The following is a 17,026-nucleotide window of genomic DNA, read 5'->3' on the forward strand; positions in this document are numbered from 1 at the left end:
CGAGAACTCGCGGCCGCAGAACATGTGGCCTATCCCACCCCCCTCCCCCTCCTTAAAACTGACAGTTTATACACGGTATAATATATTCGTCTTATATTAGAGTGTTTAATCAAAGTATCTGAAATTTCCATTGAAAAAGTAAAAATTAGTTTAAATTATTTAGCAGACCTATGATGCTGTTTGCTTCAAAATGGATGATGCAATCTAATCTGTCAAAATATTGTGCTCAATAGTAAAGAATGTGAGTGTGCTGGTGTATACTGACGTATTTTTGTTGTGTATGTGAAAACCACAAATTGGATCGATCATTATGGCTTGGCACAATCTCACCCCCGTGAAGCTCGAAAAGTACAAAGTTTCGAAAAATATTATTTTCGTAATCAAAACTTATCCAACGCTTAACAACCTTTCAATACATTGTAAATGATTAGTTTATATACCTTCAAGATGGCAAGATGATGCGATTTCTTGTTTGAGTTGGTTTATGCGAAACATTTTTTACAAGCGTTATTTCCGCGTATTTTTGATCGCGAACTTTGAAACCCTGTTTAGGTTAAATAGTTTGCTAATATTATTTGTGTTCCATTCTAAGTTATGAATAAATATGTTATGTTCATCATCATTTTGAATTTAGGTCCCCAGTTTCTATAGACATAATAAATTCTCACAAATAAACATTTTTGATATTTATTTTTGAAACGATGATTCTACAATTGATGAAGGGACGGTAAGGGAAAGTAATGAAGAAGGATTTTTTCGGGAATGAAGGGGAAGGGTGGAAAGGAAGGAAATCCGGTTATAATCTCTGATTACAGCTTGGTTCGACCCATGCACCTTCCAGCATTGGACAAAAGACAGGAGTCACAGCGACAACTTGTTAACCATAGCTACCAATTCCCCCCCCCCTTCCTTTCCACCCTTCCCCTTCATTCCCGAAAAAATCCTTCTTCATTACTTTCCCTTACCGTCCCTTCATCAATTGTAGAATCATCGTTTCAAAAATAAATATTAATATATGCCTGACCGCATTTCAAGGTCATGACTAAAGTCACGAGTTTGGTCAATTTTCATAGGAACGGAGCCTTTCTCCGAAGAACCGCGCTGAGAAACGCGGACTAACACGCTTTCGGACGAACAGCGTCACACGCAGTACCTTGCAAGTCGTAAGGGCCTGCATAGTGTCGTCGTCCTGAAAGTAAAAAGACGTTAGACTAAAAACTTCTCGGTCGGTGGTTTCTACAGTAGGTGTAGGAAGAGGCACATTGTGTGTCTAAAAATAGAACAACCCATGTCGCGCTATGGTTAATAAGGGGGGTTGTGCAGACTTCTTTTGTCCAGCGCCTCTGTGGTTCAAAGGTACACGGGTACCAGTGAGCGACACGCCCTGGCAGGTGTTGTGGGTTCAAATCCGGTTATAATCTCTGATTACAGCTTGGTTCGACCCATGCACCTTCCAGCATTGGACAAAAGCCAGGAGTCACAGCGACAACTTGTTAACCATAGCTACCAATTCCCCCCCCTTCCTTTCCACCCTTCCCCTTCATTCCCGAAAAAATCCTTCTTCATTACTTTCCCTTACCGTCCCTTCATCAATTGTAGAATCATCGTTTCAAAAATAAATATTAATATATGCCTGACCGCATTTCAAGGTCATGACTAAAGTCACGAGTTTGGTCAATAAACATTTTTGGTTTTTGGCACAATCTCACCCCCGTGGCAGAATCTAACCCCGGATGGCGGTACGGCCTATTATTTGTTGCGTTTATCGGCCGTGTCTGGCGTATCCCTAAGCAGTAATCTAGGGCCATATATTTTCCTTCAATACTTTAATACTTAATAATTCAGTCGCCGCGCAGTTCCCGTGGCCGCGCACCCGGCAATATTTTCATTAATTACATAAAATTAAGATAAAAACATATATTTTTATGCATACAGTTCTGTTGTTACAATTTTTCTGTTTATGTTAAAGCAAAATAGACAACCAGGCGACGCTTGAAGAAGCAAAAAAAAAATAAATTCAAGCGGGTGATACTACAAGACGCCATCTTTGCAAATTTGTTAGCTGACAAACTAAAAAAGTACATTCTTGAATTTAAGAGTTTCTTGGGACGCGTAGCAAAATTATTCCACAAAAACGGAAACGAGAAGTGAACTAAACATTTCTTCATATGAAATGCTGCACATTTTGATGGTTGTTGCATTTTTGCTGGTATTTTCGAATGTGCGGCCATTGGCACAGCTACAATATTACCTTATCCTATCGCCGCGCATGGGTCTTTGGAAGATAGCATCTACTTATAGAACCAGGAAAAGGTTATGGAGAATGTTCTAATGTTCTATTGTACAACAGTTTTTCTAAAGGGAGGGTTTGGTTTGCATTTGGATGTAGATATATAGAAGTATTTTTCATATATTTTATATTATTTTGCTTTAAAAAACAAATAAGGTACACCGGGGCAAGTGGGACCTAAAAATGCATAGTTTGAGTTTATTCCACTGTGTTTTCTATACCTATAATTATTCCAAAATTCTTTCAGAGAAACTCTTCAGTGGTATCACTTCAAAGGATTAATTACGAAAAAGGTTATCAATTTACATGAAATGAACCTGGAGGAGAATTTTCAAAATTATGGCGATAGGTCCCACTTGCCCCATTTACCGGGGCAAGTGGGACTTGTATTCAACAAAATTAACATCACAACGTAACAAAATCAGATCACAACGGGCGACTTTATAATTTATATAAAACACAAATCGTGGACAATTACGCTGTAAAGCATTATTGTAATGAAATGTAGTTGAATATGTCGTTGTTTCCAATTCTTGCGAGACGTAATTTAGGATTAACCATTGTTTAACAGCTCGAAAATACGATTATGATCTGTTTGTTCTACCATGCCCAATTCGGTAGAGCTACTCATAAGAGATAGTTACGCTATAATAACCACAGCACTTTATTGTTTCAATTGCAGTTGCAAATTTGCTTAATTATATCAAATTTGCTTTTTCATATTCAATTAACATCGTTTAGGTGTACCCAAAATCTGACCAAACTGTTTGTTACCTCATAAGCTGTGCTAATGGGCTTCTTTTTTGGGGCCCATTGGTTTAGTGCTTTTTGGTTTTATTTTAAAGCTTTACTGGTATAAATATTATATAATTGAACTGAAAATGTTCGGTAGTTCATCTTAAAAATGTATTAAGACAGGAAGTTTTGTGCTGAAACACTTTATTTTTAATAGGTCCCACTTGCCCCGGGTGCTTTGAAGTGCCGACCTTATTTCAACCCATTTTTTTTAATGCCGTTTGTCAAATTAAACAACTAGTTTTCGGGTGTAATTTGTTAATACACTCATTATGTTTACCTACTGTCAGAAAAACATGTACTTTTACGTAAAACCTGTGGCCAAAATATCATTTATAGAAAGGTGCGTCAAACTTACAACGCAAATTGAAAATAACGCTCAAATTTAAAGCCCAATGTTGATGTTTGGAATACCTGTTATAAATAATCTATAATTTTATTACACGCATTTGAGTTGTATCATTCATTTCTAGAAAGGTTCGGTTGGAAAAAATGAGGTTGAAGAGAGTTATGAGCTCCGTTCCCACTTACCCCGTATTCCCACTTGCCCTGGGGTACCTTAACAGAAAATAACTATTGAAAAACATGTTTATGATGGTAAAATTCATAACAACATATTATATACATATATGTCTTTTCTTGTGTGTGCGCGTGTGTGTGTGTGCGTGTGTGTGTGTTTGTGTGTGTGTGTTTGTGTGTGTGTGTTTGTGTGTGTGTGTGCGTGTATGTGTGTGTGCGTGTGTGTGTGTGTGTGTGCGTGTATGTGTGTGTGCGTGTGTGTGTATGTGTGTGTGCGTGTGTGTGTATGTGTGTGTGCGTGTGTGTGTATGTGTGTGTGTGTGTATGTGTGTGTGTGTGCGTGTGTGTATGTGTGTGCGTGTGTGTGTGTGCACGCGCGCGTGTGTGTGTGTGTAGACTATATCTATCCCCCACTGTCCGGTAAAAAAGGTAACTGCAGTGATGATTAGTTTCTGCAATCATCTTAGTTTCGGGTTCAATTTCAATATCAAAATTCCGATGAAAATGAATGCAACTATTAGTCAAAATCGGCATCATAGCACACTAATCGAAAAAGAAAACAACGTGCTGTGCCCGAGTATAGATTTATTTCAGATCAATCCGTCAAAATTATTTTGGTAGTGACTAGTTCATTCACTAGGTTCTATCACGTATTGAATGATGCTTTCAATATCAATATCACTAAGACGTTGATGATGTTGAATGCCTAAAATAAAAAGTCAAATATTATCATTTTCATTGATATTATCTAACTCAATTATTGAATCATACAATAATTTTCCAGCATTTAATATCAGACATTCATGATATTGACAGCATCTCAATGATATTGATATTTCAATATCAACAGGGTTTTAATGATATTGATATTGAATGTCAATCACCGCGCAATATATAGGCATGACAGCTATGCTCATACGGCTTTGTGTGTAAGTGAAACAGATGCAAGCAGTCGAGAGGGGATAAATGTAAATGAGTGCGAAAAAGCTTTCTGTCAAACGTAATCCTTTACATTGAGATTAAAAAATTTTCGGCGTTTGAATTTTCAGTCGAAAAATTGCAGCATCTATTGACAGTCCAAAAGGGCCATCCAGATACCACGTGGACAGAAAAATACACCCTTTCAACCCCTCCGTCCCCCTCCGTGGACAAGCGTGGACATTGGCTCAACCCCCACCCCCTCCCCTGTTTGTCCACGTGGACATGCCAAATTTAACAAAACAGAAATGCATTGAGCTAAATTTAGTTTTCAACTTGATTTATGCATTATTTATTGAAAAAGCTTACATGAAAGGAAGCTCCAGTCTAAAGGCCCCGACAAAATGCGTACGGATTTCTGGTCGATGCGGAAATTTGAGTTTTTCCATGAACTCCGTCAATTTTCCGCAGCGTATTAAAATCTGTATACAAGGTGTTAAGACCTTAAGGTGATATGGTACTGAATCATGGCCAACATGGCCGGATTGATGGCACCCATATCCTTACATGGACGCCATTTTTCCGGCCATGTTGGGATTCAGTACCGTTTCACCTTATTTGTTGTGATCTTGGGCCCTATTCTCACAGTCACTTCACCTCACTTCACTTATCTCACGCGCCCTATTCTCACAGTCACCTCACCTCACCTATCAGCATCTTTGGCTCGAGCAGCACGTTCCTCACAATCATGTGGAAGATTTGTGCCTCACCTAACGGCTCCCTGTTTGATTTGTACAGTCACCCAGGTGTGAGGATCCCAAATTATCACCTCACTCAAAAAATTTAAGTGAGGTGACTGTGAGAACAGGGCCGCTTGTCTACTGCATATTATTATCAACTGCAAGAAAGTCCGTTTCAGCTTGACCTTCGCTTGACGATTCTTCTCTGTCCAGGGAATCTTTGTCTAACCGAAGCACCTCAGCTTGACTGTCTACTTCAACACAACAAAACACCTTCCTGACGTGATGTGATTCGTAATATTTTCTGATGGCGAATCCTTGTGGAAATACGTTACCCATGAATGCAAATGCAATCAACATTTGGTGCAAGCGCGACCTAAATGATAAATGAGTCACGTAACTGATGCATACTTAAGGCACAAAAAATGCGAAGGGCTTCCAGACCAATAAGTCTGACATTAACGCTTCTCAAGTTGAAAGAGAAAATCACGGATAACTATCCGCAATGAATTTTTAAAGAACATGCATACCAACACGGTAAATCTACACATACTGACTGCGTTAATGACGTTAATTGAGAAATCGCTCAAATATCAAGAGACGGCACTTTGTGAAGGTGCTTTCGATAACGCGTCCTTCGCTTCAATTTTTATGGCTCTCTTTCAAAACGGAATCGACTTCAATGAGTTAGATTCAAGCAATGCTTTCAAGTAGAGAAATCACAGTATTAGTGGGAGATACATCTGTCACGATTTATGCGTTGAAAGGAAATCCACAATGAATTCTCTCACCCATGCTTTGGTCACTGGTGACCGCAGTATTCCTTCACAAGCTATCGCAGCTTGGTTACGAGACTATTGCTTTCGCCGATGACTTAGTACTTATCGTCAGAGGAAAGTTTGACGCAGTGCATCTAAGAGCTATAAGCATCATAACATGGTATGATGTTCACAAGAGGGGCTTTATATAAACCCCACAAAAGCAGTCGTTATACCATTCACTACGCGAAGAAACCCTTTTGAAACTCCCCCTATACTCATTGGCGGCAGGCTGAGTTTCAGTAATGAAATCAAACTTCTCGGAATAATTCTGGATACTGTTATCTCGTTGGGATCAAATACAAGGTTGTAGACCTTGTAGTAGGTTGTAGACTAAATAGTTGGATAGATACCCCGTACACCTGGTGAAAGTTGGGAGAGTCGGCCTCGTCACAAGGATACCTGACGACTGTGCAGAGAAATCCGTTCTCTTCAAGAACTTCATCGGGACCAGTAATTGAGAAGCCTAACGTGCTAGATGGGTCGATCAGGTTGAAGCCGACTTGCGTGTGTCGAGACGCGCAACGAATTGGCGAAAAGTAGCCCAGGTCCGAGTTCAATGGAGAAGAATTCTCGGTACGGCAAGAACCACCACGGCTTTGACCTGGGAAAGTAGTAGTAGTAGTAGTAGTAGTAGACTAAATAGTTAAACAGTGAGCTCTGCACAATCATGGGACGTCCCGTTCTTTTTCATTTAAAGAATATCGGACCCGTTTTTGTAGCTCTGAACTTTAAGGTCAGCGCATCTGCTCTGCAATTGCGGAGTTCTTGCTTTATCGAGGCATAACTTCTTCGGAAGTTTTTTAAAACTCAAATCTCAAAAGATCATGGATTTTATTAACCGTGAGTTAATAAACCGAATTGGGACACAGGATTACTTCTCTCTAAAGGGTGTCCCACATCAAATTGCACCACGGAAGAAACGCTGTAGAAAATTACCCATTGGGTATTTTCTCATGAAAATTTGAGTAGAAGTAGTTTAGAGTGTATTGTTTACAATCTATTTTGATGGCGATCAGTTATTCGAAAATTGGAAAAAATGACGTCACCCGAAAAGCAACGTCGCGAATTTATTTTGCGCAAGTACCTGGAAAATCCTCAACTCTTTCATCATGAATGATGAGACTTACGTCAAGGCGGACTTCCGGCAGCTTCCGGGGCTACTGTACTTCACCGCCCAGCACAAGTTTGATGTTTCGGAGGAAGTAAGGATGCAGAAACTTTCATAGTTTGCAAACAAATGCATGATTTGGCCAGGAAATACATCATGTGACAAACGGAGTGCACCGTTTGTGATTGCCGGGTCTGTAAATGGGTAGATCTACCTCAAAGAGTATCTACAGAAGCATCTGCTTCCTCTATCGATGCAACACGAGGGCCCTACGATCTTCTGGTCGGATCTACCTTCGTGCCAATATTCAAAGGATGTATTGGAGTGGTACGAACCCAACGGAGTCACTTTCGTACCCAAGGACATAAACGCCTCCAACGCACCGGAACTAAGGCCCTATGCCTATTATGAAGCAGGTACTACGGAAGCATCCCAAGGAGGTCCAGTATGAGGAAGACATGCAGAAAAAGTGGATATCCGTACAGATGAAGCTGCAGTAAGGTTGTACAATACTTTTTGAGTGAAGTTAAGCGTAAGATGTGAGCATACGGTTATGGTATTGAAGTTGAATGAAACAAATATGCCAAAAGCTTACTACTATAGTATGAGCGGTCCGTATACTGTGTACAGCAATCGAAGCCTGCCCCAAAAGACGATCATTAAGACTGCCACGATGACCTTTCAACACAATGCCATTCTGGCATACAAAGAAGGGCCTCGCTGCTTAATCTACACAGGGCATCGCGAGCTGTAACGCCGGCTCTGATATCCGGTATCTTTTACTTATTTTTTTTCCATTTTCTAAGCATGTCCTTTGCATATTTTATTTTCTCCTAAGTCTTTAATTCCCACTTTATCATGATCCAATAGGTATCAATCGCACGTAGCTCAGAGCAGTTCAATGGGGACGTAGCAGCATACCATTCTAACACGCTTTTAGAATAGTGACATGAAGCTAAATCTGGCCATAACTTGATCGTTTCTCGAGCTCGACGGATTTCCTTTTTTTTTGACCGATGCTTAAAAAAATTAGTTGTTGATAAAGTAAACTAACTGGGTGACAGTTACAAATATTTACGCACTCCAGAAAGAAAAATATAATAGCTGCGCGTAGTAGTACCTAGGATTTTTTTTTGTTAAATATAGATTTTGTTGATAACTGGTGGTTAAAAAGATAACTAACGTAATTTTAGATAAACATATAGGTACATACTTAGAAATTAAAAAAAAAGTTGCAGTAGACAGGCCATATCACACCGGTTGGTAGATTAATTCAGGTTATTGAATATTATAGCACCAAATAAAATGTACTAGATTTGGATCATGCGCAATTCAAACATTTCGCTGATTATAGTGACCGCAATTTATAGTCAGCAAGGATGGAAAGGACATGCGCTTCAATGCATTATAAGGTACCAAATCTGTTATCTTTTTTCTTTTGGTCGTGCGATACGAGATGTGTGTTTCGTGTGAAGAAGTTTAGTGAATCTAGTAACATTTTCAAATAAGTGCATTACCTCTAACTAAAAAAGGTTCAATTTTATAACTGGTTTAATTTATATAAGAGAATGGAATTAAAAAACGACAAAAGTTATGCTCTAAGTTTAACAATTGTGGACAATTGTTATACATTTTCTGTTAACTATTTTGTCGTTCGATTCGCAGGCGAATAATTAGTGTTGAATGTTTAACCATGCTCAAGTTTTGTGAGTATGGCTAAAAGCGAACACTTCACGTCGAAATCGGATACACTTCATCGTAATTTATGAAATCCATTAGCTAGTTTAAGTAGATGCGAATTTCAGCATAAATATTAAGTTCAATATTTCGTAATCTGTGCTTATTGATTCATTCATAATTATTATCATTATATATGTAAATGGTGGAAATTGTAACTTCTAAAGTGCAAGTTTACGTGAATATTTCAAAGCATCTTGAGATATGCATATCGATTTTCATCTTTTGACATTTCATAAAGCAGTACTATTATATTGGTGAACCTGCAAATATCTACTCATGCATTTATTTTGAAAACTCAAATGCATCAATAAAAACTTTGCAGAAATTATTTCACTTTTTTTTAGAAAAAAAAGATGCTAAAAAATGTGTTTTCACAAATAAGCATGAATTATATTTAATTTATAAAAAAAAATATAATTATTGTTGACATTATATAAACACCTTATCTTGCTGTGAGAGACGTTATTTTAGAGTAACGTAAAATACAATTGATGATATTAATTGGTGAATGACCCTCTGGGTTAAAACCACTCTAATAATAATAATAATAATAATTTATGATACTTGTAGGTTTCTCTGCTTGTGTCATTACCATTGCAAATTTTTGGTTTTCAATTGCCATTTGCACGACAGACGACGATATTTAGTCAATGTTATCAACTATATTTTGAAAATGAAAAACTTATGTGCTTGCAATTCCCGATACTGGTTACATTTAGTTAATTTAGATAATTGTAGAATAGAGTTGCGAAGTTATTTAATTTTTGTTTCTTTGCGTGTCACGACAAATAAGCGCAAACAAGTGGGGACCCGCAGCCACAAGCTTACCGGGTACCCTTGACGAGCAAGTAATCTTGGGTTGGGTCTTTGAAAAAATGATCTTATATTTTTATTCCTAAGTAACTTAAGCATGAGTTTGTTATCAAGTCTTCCTTCATGTTAAATTCTGCATTACTAACGATGAAACCTCATACAACGAAGAACCTAATGAGCATTATCGCTTATTCGATTGCCATGTCGCGAAAAATATAAACGCCTTGATTCTGTATTCCGACGAATCTTAATTTCCATCGGCTCGAACGAATTGTTTCGTTAATTCTATTTTGCTGACATAATGGAGAATACCAATCACTTTCATTCGACAAACCGATCCGTCGGTAGAGACACCAGGCGCATAAGAGACCATTAACACTAAAACCGCCGCGTAGGGTGATTTGGGCCCTTTCGAACTTTCAGTAACTACGTAGCCTATGATTTTTATCTTTAAACATATTCGATACTTTTTTCAAGATATATTCCTCTCTTGTTTATTCAGTTTATGAGATTTTTTCGCAACTTGGCTTGTTTACCATAGAGGGTCATTTGACTTCCAGCATGAAACTTGTCGAATTAATAAAAATATGAGTGTAGTTGCGAGCAAAACTATCAAAAAGTAAATCCAATTTGATTATTGAATGAATTTTACACTAATTCCGTTGCATAAGGGTCAAAAAGAGTTAAGTTGAGCCAAATCTAGAAATCGCCGCCACATCAGTCGGTTTTAGGCTAACATTCTTCAATTATCCCGAACACTCACTACTCCAGCATTCTCGTCGTTCACCTGGCATTCTCACTATGGGACCAGCCCATTGTAGCCTGTCGTCTGCCGTGTTTAACGCGCTTGGCTTCATCCAAGTTTTTATACACGTGGCACATATACCTGCACGACACTCTAGTGTATAATCAATTGATCGCAAGATCTTACACTCGAATACCCCAAAAGCTCTCCTTCAGTTCCATAAAAAGTCCTGTTTGCAGTCGCTACCTGGTACGCTAGCCTCAATCAGTTCAAAGATTTTCCATTGTATGCAAGTAGAATTACTGCAGAATCGAGTTATTTACCAAGCAACATTTGCGAAAATGCTTTTGGTCCTTTAAAAGGGGTGGGTAAATTTTAAAGCCTAGTCACTTACATTATTCCACGGAGATGTGAGACATCCCAAGTAACAATATGTGTTGCGGTTTTCATGGTTTGATCGTAAATACTGCAATGGTTTGGTGTTAAAAACAGCCGGTTGCTTAATAAATAATTTCGTCGTGCAAACTTAACTTACCTGACGATTTGAGTATTAGAAAGGGCGCGTCAAAATTCTCTTGATTCTACCTGGTTACCACATCACTTCTCCAGTTCAATTCATTTAATACCCTGGCGCATCTTATTTACTATAGATTTATTTTTAATGAATAATGGTATTGGTAATGAATTGAGCCCGAATCTTACGATCTGTAAAATATAAATGGCCAGTGTTTGCGAAGATGTTTAATCTTTGTATTAGTTCTTTGAATTCTTATATTGCATAATATAGCTCTAAGATGTTGTGCATAAAAGAGTCTTAGCCGGAAACTGAAACAAATAGTTTGTATGCTCGCATTGAATTTTATTTAACTGAATAAAAATATTATCTCCACTGTGCTGATTCTATAGGTGGGCAAAATGGCTCTTTTGTGTGAGTGACTTTGAACCGTCCATTTTCTGCCGCGAACCGATTCATAAGGTCGGTGTTAAGTCAGGCAGAATCAAGTGACAAAATTCTGACTTCGAGAAAAACGCATTCAAAGTTTGCTGCTCTGTATGGTTTATAGCTAATAATCGCTCGAAGTCATCTTAGAACTCTGGCTGTTTGCAACATTTATGTAGTCTGATAAGAGTAAAATGTTGCTTAGAACATTCTTTATCGTTTGCTGTCTCATTTGACTCATTTTTTTAAATTTTGCGACTTGGTCCGGTCTGATTTAACACCGACTATATGATATCGCGAAGGCAATCGAGTTGAGCAGGCGAGTCGATCAGTCGAATCAAGCAGTCGAGTCAAGCAGTTGGGTAGCACAGTTAGGTCGAGCAGTCGAGTCGAGCAGTCAAATCCAGCAGTCTAGTCGAGCAGTTGAATGAAGCTGTTCAGTCGAGCAGTTGAATTGAGCAGTCAAGTCAAGCAGTTTAATCCAGCAGTCCAGTCGAACAGTTTAATCGAGCGGTTGAGTCGAGTAGTCCAGTCGAGTAGTTAAATCGCGTAGTCTAGTCGAGCAGTCAAATCATACGGTTAGTCAAGCAGTCTAGTTGAACAGGCGGGTCAAGTAATTCAGTCGAGTAGTTAAGTTTCACAGTAAAATCGAGCAGTTCAGTCGGGTAGTCCAGCCGAGCAGTTGAATTGAGCAGTTGAGTCGAGCAGCCGAATCGAACAGTTAAGCACAGACTAACAGGCGTAACAGTGAAGTCTCATTCCATCGTAATAAAAACGATTATTTCAAATTTTTGCTTAAGCCAAGACTCACAACAGTCGCTGCACGAGAACGCCGCTCGCCTGCGTTGGCGCTGTTGTCAAATAATATACAAGTAAATTTATAGCATTGATAAGTTTATAGCAACCTACTCTGTGAGTTAAGTCAAGCAGTTGAGGTCGAGTGGCTAAGTGGAACACAATAGTCAAGCAGATGAATCAAGCTGTCCAATCATCAGTAGAAATGAGCTGTCAGGTCGAGCAGTTAAATCGAGTAGTCTAGTCGAGCAGTTAAATCGAGCAATCGAGTTGAGCAGTTGAGTCGAGGAGCAGATTCGAATAGTCAAATCGAGAAGTTGAGTCAAGTAGTTGAGCCGAGCAGTTCAGTCGAGTCGAGCAGTTGAATCGAGCAGTTTAGTCGAGTAGTCCAGTCTAGCAATTGAATCGAGCAGTCGAATCGAATAGTTAAATCAAGCAATTGAGTCGAGCAGTCAGGTCGAGTGTTACGTCGAACAGTCGAGTCGAGCAGTAAAATCAAGTTGTCCAGTCAAGCAGTCCAGTCGAACAGTTGAGTCGAGCTGTCAAGTCGAGCAGTCGAATCGAACAGTCCAGTCGAGCAGTTCAATCGCGAGTTAATTCGAGCAGTCGAGTCGAGTAGTAAGTCGAATGTGTCAAGCAGTCGAATCGAGCAGTTAAGTCGAGTAGTCCAATCGAGCAGTTAAATCGAGCTGTTCAGTCAAGCAGTCAAGTCGATCTGTCCAATCAAGCGGTTGAATCCATCTGTCGAATCGAACACTTCAGTCGAGCAGTTCAGTTGAGCAGTCCAGTCGAGCAATCAAATCGAGCAGTCTAATTGACCAGTCCAATCGAGCAGTCTAGTCAGCCAGTTGAGCAATCGAGCAGTCCAGCAGTCGACCAGTGAGGTGAATGAGAATAGAACTCATTGCAACGAAAACATGACGTCCTGTCTGGGGCCTGTTTTTAACTACCGATAAGCCTCTTATGCCGTCCTGTTGTCAGAGACCTGATTTTGGCTACAGACAAGCCTCTTTTATAAATAGAAGATAGAAGATATGATGAATATTTATGGATGTATAGTAAATTTAGAATCTAATTTAGAATTCTAAGGATTTTATACCTACCTGATTCACCTTAACTGTACATCGGCACCGCAGCTCCTAGCTTAGCTACTCATGCACGAGTTTTGGTAATCGTTTTAACCCTCAATTGATCAACCGGGTACACCTTTTCATATTTCATACTCTGATTTTGACATGTTCTTTTTGAAATAAAGTCTAAAGGCTTCTGTTCTTCGTTATTTAGATGAATTTGAATAAATTCCATCATTTATTTAGAAACTTTTTGAAAAGAAATGTTGAGTTTTGGGCCGTCAATGTTTAATACCCCGATTTTGATCAACCGGGAACAGGTGTACCCACTAAGCAATTCCACGATAAAGAGTGCTCCGATTTAGTTCAAACTTTGCGTACTTGTTCCTTTTCTTAAAATTTTATATCATATTTTTTTTTATTTTGCGCTTAGGGTACCGCCTAATGAGTTAGGGTGATCCTAAAAATAATTGAGACAAGTTTTTTAAATTTTGTATCTCCAAAACAAAAAAAGATACGTTTCTAAAATTTTGATATGTTATGTAAAAAAACTCAGACTTTCAAAAAAAAATATATAAAAACCGGGATCTTTTTAGGTATTATAACATGAAAACACTCAAATTCAATGATTTTAAAAGTAAACAAAAATTTTCTTAAGAGCTCATCATCATATCTTTCATTAGCTATCAAAATTATTAAAATCGGTCAAGTGAATCAAAAGTTATGATTTTTTTTAAAAAAGGTGTCATGGCAAGGGTGATGAATTTTTGAACCACCCTTAATCAGAACGGGGATCCCTATGCGCAAAATAAAAAAATATACGTCATAAATTTTCAAAAAAAATGCTAGATAGAATCAGTAGCAAGATCGTTGCACTAGACCCATAATTGACAGTTAAATAAAGGAATGTTTGACGATTTTTACAATGCTTTGTAGCACCTTAATTTAGTATTGAACAAACAAATTTTAATTAAAATTTTAAGTAAAAAGTTTCAAAATCGTTCCGTTTGGTATCATACATTTTTCTTATTCATTTTGTCAAAAGCGAACCGGTACCGTACATTATTTTGCAGACATAAAGAATTATTTAAAAATCGGTACAGTCAGTCCACAATCATGGGTCACGCACAATTGTCGGTCATTTTAACTTTAGCTGCTAGTTTCCGTTTGAATATCACCTAATGATTGACCAAATTGTTAATGCTACTTATGAGTGACAATTTCCTCAATCAATTAGTATAGTATTCACGCATTAATCGGCAGAAAATGCTAAAAGAACCCATAATTGTGTGTGACTCACGATTATGGACTGACTGTATATTTAGTGCAGTAGAATTAGACGGAACTTTCCCCTTCTTAACTTCTTAACCTTCTCCTTGAAACAGACACAATTGTTTACTTTTACGGGAATTATACGTCGACCATGTCGACTAACTGAGTATCTGATCTTGCTCTGAACCACCTCCTTTATTGCTTTTCAGCCACTTGTAGGAGAGAGTGACACAGAACGCACCACTTAAGCAAAACTTCATTTTGCAGAACTACGGTGTGTTTTTCTAACACTTACAAGATTTTGTTTACGCATATTCCTGGTGAAATTTAATTTTAAAAACGTATTTTTATCATTTTTAACCATTTTTCGCAAGAGTCAAAATCTTTACGTCTGGAAAAACGCTTAAACCTTTGGACAGGCCCTCAGGCAGGCGTTGCTTCAATGGCCCCCTCTTACCTTATTTTCCGCTTCACGTACTGTCCTACTCTGGTTACTATAAACGATTGTATAACATTTCGCCGAATACCATTTCGCGGAAAACCAATTCGCGGATGACCATAACGCGGAATATACTGTTTCGCGGAAAACCATTTCGCGGAAAACATTTTCGCGGAAAGTACCATTTCGCGGAAAACATTTTTGCGGAAAGTACTATTTCGCGGAAAAAATTTTCGCCGAAAGTACTATTTGGCGGAGAACCACCACTCATTCAGTTTGGAAGCCGCAGAAAGCGGCTTCGCCGCTTTGTATTCAACGAAAGTTAAATCGATGCGAGGACTAGGGAAAACTAACTAGAGGTCAGCAGACCTAGGAAAACGAATAGACTTAGACAGATGTGATCTCTGCGGGGGGGCTGTCCCCCCGCAGTGGCCGGCGCTTCCGACGGCGGGTCACCGGCGAACACTCGCCGTTGCCTGGGGCCGGCTCGCCCTGAATCATCTAGGAAACGTTTGCTACTAACATGGTTTTCCGCGAAACAATATTTTCCGCCAAATGATTTTCCGCGAAATGGTTCTTTCCGCCAAACAGTTTTCCGCGGAATAGTCCTTTCCGCGAAAGGGCTTTCGGCGTTTTGGTACTTTCCGCGAAAATGTTTTCCGCGAAATGGTATTCCGCGAAACGGTACTCCGCGATATGGTCTTCGGCGAAATGTTATACAACCACTATAAACATCTTTATTCATTAACTTTCTTCTACCATACCTTCCGTTGATTGTAAAAACTATCGTTATGAAAAATTAATTAAATACCTGAACTTATGAAAGGTTAAAACAAATACGAATTTGTTTTAAAATTTATTCATTTATTTTTCTATGTTTAATGTTTAACTATGTTTAATGTAAATTCTTATAAAATACACAATATTGCTACATTTTTAATAAATAATTGTAAGCAAAAGATGTACTGTAAATTAAATGTGTTTATAACTGATAGATTCCACTGTGCAACTTAAGGTGCATTCTAAAGGGTGTCTCACATCAAATTGCATCTTGGAAAAAACGCTGTAGAAAATTACCCATTGGGTATTTTCTTTTGAAAATTTGAGTAGAAGTAGTTTAGAGTGTTTTGTTCATACTGTATTTTTATCGCTGTCAGTTTTTCGCAAATTGGAAAAAATGGTGTCACCCAAAAAGCAACGTCGCAAATTGATGTTCTAATTGATTGATTGATTGATTGATGTTCTATCGTGAAAGCGTTTATACGAAATCCCAGGGATGTATTAATATTTTTTAGAAACGGTGGTTCTACAATATAATTGTAATATAATAATATATCAATTATTGATGAAGGGACGGTAGGGGAAAGTAATGAAAATTTTAGTAATGGTGGGGAAAGAGCGGAAACGTGCGGGTGAGGGGAGGGGGGGGGGGGGTATTGGTGGCTACGCTTAACAATTAGTCGTTTTGACTCCTACCTTTGGCCAACGCTGGAAGGTACATGGGTCGAACCAAGCTGTAATCTGAGATAGTAACCTGATTCGAATCCACAACTGGGTCCTGGTCCAGCGCCTCTGCGGTTCAAAGGTATATGGGTACCAGCGAGCCACATGCCCTGCCGCGTGTTATGGGTTCGAATCAGGTTCCTTATAATCTCAGATTATAGCTTGGTTCGACCCAAGCACCCATGCCAAAAAGTTTAATCTGTGCAAGTCTTTCGTTCAGAGATCAAGGCCAGGAACCGAGAGTGACTGCATACGTACAAAGTTACGTACAATGGTAAAATACGGTGGAAAAGTCATGGGGGGTTGTTGATATTCTGAAAAAAATATCGATATCTGTAATATAGATATTTGGTCGCTCCGTGATATTGACATCGATATTTAGGCCGGATATCCTCTCGAATAGACTTACCGGTAGGCCAAAAACCGGGTAAAAATATCAGAGAAATAGTGATATTCATAAAAAAATCTTGCTTTGCTAAAAAAATTAAAACCATGCGTTACTTATGGTTTCTACACAA

The sequence above is a fragment of the Sabethes cyaneus genome, chromosome 2 (genome assembly GCF_943734655.1).
Source record: "Sabethes cyaneus chromosome 2, idSabCyanKW18_F2, whole genome shotgun sequence".
NCBI lineage: Eukaryota > Metazoa > Arthropoda > Insecta > Diptera > Culicidae > Sabethes > Sabethes cyaneus.